Genomic DNA, 4,377 nt, shown 5'->3' on the forward strand with positions numbered 1-4,377 from the left:
CACTCAACCATTGTTGGTGTCTTGTTGCATTTGCATGCCAGTGGGTGAAACTAGCAGCAGCAGCAGCAGCAGCAGCAGCAACAAGCCAGCAACAACATGGCCAAGAAACGCTTGTCACGCTTGGCTAAAAATGGTAAAAATGACAAATGTTTCACAGCGGCCAAAAAAGTGCAGCCGCAAACGGCAAAAAAGTTCAATTTCTTAGCCGCAGAACATGACAAGCATGAAACTATCGTAGCATTAAATAAAATATGTAAAATAATAACAAAGACACACACACACAGACATAGACACAGACCCATACCCAAGCACAGAGGACAAAACAAAAGACTTAGGCAACGAACCTGCAGTCGAGAAAGACTTTGGGGTAAGAGTGGGTTAACAGTGCGGCCAGGACTGGGCTGGAGAGTGCAGTGGGGGCCTTTAACCAATGCGGGACATCAATTCAGCATCATTATTAGCAGCAATTTGCGTCTTTTATTGCCCGAAATTGTCCAGCGTCCAATAATAATGTTAATACTTCTCATAATAATACACCGTTCGACCGTTTTTTGCGGTTTGTTTGTTTATTCGGCCGCCAGCATTCAAAGTCCATTATTGAAAAGTCCCGGAAAACTCCGAAAAATATTGATGTTAAAACAAACAATGGAATGGGTAGAGAAATGGGGGATACTCCTTACATGTCACCTTATATAGTACTTATTCCTCTTTCTTATCAATTTCTGTCAATTAATATTATTTTGTACTACTACTTACACCTTTTGTTTCAAGATAACAACATAAAATATTCTGTAAAAATCCCTGCTTCTCCTCTTACTTACCCTCTTGTCTTGCCTTGCATACCCCCTATTACAGGGTATTCCCGCATCAGCGCAGACGACGCCTGATAATTTAGCATACTTACGGCTCTGCGATTGCCTGCAATTTGTTTCGGGCACCACCTACTACTCGGTTCCTGCTCCAAAACCCCTTGAATGCTTGGATTCTCCATTCCGCCGGTGAGAGGTCGTAACTGCCTCCCCCTGGCCAGCCCCCGTAAGACAACACACCCCCTTTGGGATCACCAACTTCATGTGTGTGTGTTTGTTGGCCATAAAAATCAAAGTGGGCTGGCTGGCGATTTACTCAGTGTTTTTTGTGCCCGTTGTTGATGTCTTCATTATAATTTCTATATGTTGATATGTGTACGAGGTTTCCCCCGGTTGGTTTTTACATTTTTTTCTTCTCTTCCTTTTTTTTTTTTGAAACAATTTCACTGGCCGAAGAGCGTGGGCCGCCCGAGTGGAAAATTGGTTAAGCCCAAATGCGAAGGGACCGCCACTCGGGGCGGTTTCTGTTTTAGATTGCCCGGCTAGCTCGGCATTTGTCTTCGCCAGCCGGGATTAAGACATTTTATTTCGGCAATTGGCTACAGTTGGGTCGGGTCAGGGATAGGTTGGCATATAATCACTGGGAAAAAATGATGTAGGATCATCTAGAAGAAAGTTGGGAAAAAGACATTCTCATTCCGACCTTCAACAAAGTTAGTTCTCAGTTCAAAAACGAAATGCTATATGTAATAATATAGAATAGTGACCTGCAATTATCAAGACTATATCTTTTCAATGAAGCAATCTCGAGTGATTAAATATATTCTTAGTCGTGGTAACCGGCGATTATCCCCTTTACTTTGTATGTCAACCGGGCTTCCTGTTCCCCCAGATACTGACCCATTATCCCATGTGTGAACCAGTATTCCCCAACCCCAAATCCTCGATCTAATTATCAGAATTTGCTTAACAAGCTGCTCGTCTGCGGCGATAATGCAGAATGCTCTTGTTTTTGCCCCTGTTCCACTGGGAGATGGAGATGGAGATGGCGATGGCGCCTCCTGGAGATGGAAATTAAAGGCCAGAACGCCAGATAGCCAGAAAAATGCTGGCAGCAGGATGGAAAAGGGGTTAAGCGAAGGAAACCGGCTGGCTGGCAGAGTTTAAAAAGCAATCAACACGTGATTATAATGATGTAGCATGCCGGGGATCGTTTATGTGCTTAACCAGCTGGTTAGGCTGCCCGTCTTACACATAATTGACAGTGGCAAAAACCGAGCGCCTGACGGGGGGACAGGGATGGGGTTAAGGAGCACTCCATTCGATTAGGGGACGCATTCATTGCATTTTAGTTGAGGCGACTTGTCGCTGACAGTAATTTGCCCAAGTGGAAAACTCGTTTCGTTTCGTTTGGTCTCGCAGAGGCGAGCTAGTTGATAATTTAATTTGCATAGTGCCAATTTATGCTGCACTCGTGATGGACATGGGGCAGCCATGGGTTAAGCACAGGAGCTACACCAACTTTTTAGCTCCCCTCGTCTTAACCCTCCTCGTTATCATATCATTTGCATCTACACTCGTGTTTATTTCTGCACCATTTGTGTTCGACGATCGTTATCTGCATCCGTTTAAAATGCTGCCATTTTTTACCAGAGCGGCCTGCTCTTGTTCGACAATTTGTAGCAAGTGGTTACCATGTTCATGGGAATATGGTTTTGCATACCTGGATAGTATGCATGGATAGTCCATGGATGGACCATCGATATTCCATGCTCCCCGACATGTGTTTGTTTATATTGCGGCTGCTGTTTAGCTGTTAAGCGGCTTTGCCCACCCAGGCACTTCTATTCCTCTATTGCCTTCAGATCGAAAGTTGCCACATAAAGTCTAGAGACACGCAACGATGTCTCCTCGGTCTCCTTCGAGGTGGCCACACTTTGATGACACTTTTTTAATTAGTCCCCTGCTCCCAGAACTCCACTCGACTTGACTCCTGCCAAACAAACTGTCATTTCTATGGCCTTTTCCAGACAGCCTGCAAGTGGCGGACATCGCGTGAGCGCTTTTCCTTCTGCCTTTTCCAGCGGGCCAACAGTGGGGCAATTAGTCATTTTCACGGAGGTTCTGCCACAGCGAAGGATGATGCATGCACCTGGAGGCGGATTTACTAGTAGCTCACTGGCTTTAACAGCTCTTTTTTAGGAGAACTTCTAAGAATTTGTTTGAGGATTAGTGGCAAAGGCTGGTGGTGGAGTAGGCTTCGGAATTAAATGAAACTCCCCATTCGCATTTTATTTATTTTTATGCTTAAGTAATACTTTTTTTACCCATCTAACTGTGCTAATCAAAATCAATACCTTATTTTATGTGATTTTTTACAGCTAAGTTATAAAAATAAAAGAACCAGGAATTTATTGTTATAAAAATAACTTTGACTTTTTAGTGGGCAGCTGTTTAAGTACTCTAAAATCATCTGGCACTTGGGAAGTGTAGATATTTTATTTTAGATCTAAGAAATTGCTAATGTGTACTAAATACTTTAATCTAAACAATAATTCCCCCGACAAATTGCACCGATGACATTTCCATCGAGTTCGGTGCCTAAGTCTTTCGATTGGCGGCTCAGATTTATGAAATCTTGAATGGCAAGCGATTTATTTATTTAATGCATTTTTAATAAATTGCCAGCCAAAGTAAACAATTTAATTGCGCAGACAGCGTCGAGGGCCCTTGGTCGCAAAAAATAGAGTCAGACAATCAAGCGGCCGATCGAGCCGGGAATGCGTTTAATAAATCATAATAAATATTATGGCAATTGCAAATTATTCTAAACAATTCACGGTCACGGCATTTGCAAAGGGGAGTAGTTCGATGCAGTTGGGAGTAAAGCCGTAAAGGAGAAACTGAAAAAGTAACATTTCAATGCGAATCGTGAACGGCGGCAGCCCAAGAAACTGGCCAACTGGCCGAGATTTTGCAAGACGGCAGCGCTGGAGCTGCTGCTGGGACGGCAGCCAGAATCGGGCACAAACAATTGCTACTAAAACAATTGTTCTTTTCTTGTAGCTTTTAATGTCGAACAACATTTGCATGGCACTTGGCCGAGTGGTTCTGGCCACCGTCTCTTTCTGCTCTGCTCCGGCCACTGCGATTGCCACTTTGATGGATTTATGAGCTATGATTGCCGATTTGAGTGCTGCCTGCGCCTGCGTCTGCGTCTCTAACTTACTAGAACTCTAGCCTTCGGCCTGCATTTAAATAATTAAAACGTCCATTTTTCTATGTAGTTTTGTACTAGGTAACCCCCCTCCACCACCCATATACAGCTAGATCGAAATTCATTTGGCTGCGGTCAAAGCTCAGCGGGAAATTAATTAGTCGCTTTGATAAATGAAAATTAAATTAGTCGCTTGTACTTTCCGCTCTCCCAGTGGGTGAGTTAGCCAGTGAGTTAGCTAGTAAGTAACTAAGTGAGTGGTGCGCAGTGGAGCAAAAAGGTCAAATGCCACACAAGAGTGAGTGGTGCACATCATGTGGCTGAGCTGGAGATTAATGATGCCACCAGTGG

This window comes from Drosophila eugracilis, unplaced genomic scaffold, assembly GCF_018153835.1.
Source record: "Drosophila eugracilis isolate 14026-0451.02 unplaced genomic scaffold, ASM1815383v1 contig_2088, whole genome shotgun sequence".
Classification (NCBI taxonomy): Eukaryota; Metazoa; Arthropoda; class Insecta; order Diptera; family Drosophilidae; genus Drosophila; species Drosophila eugracilis.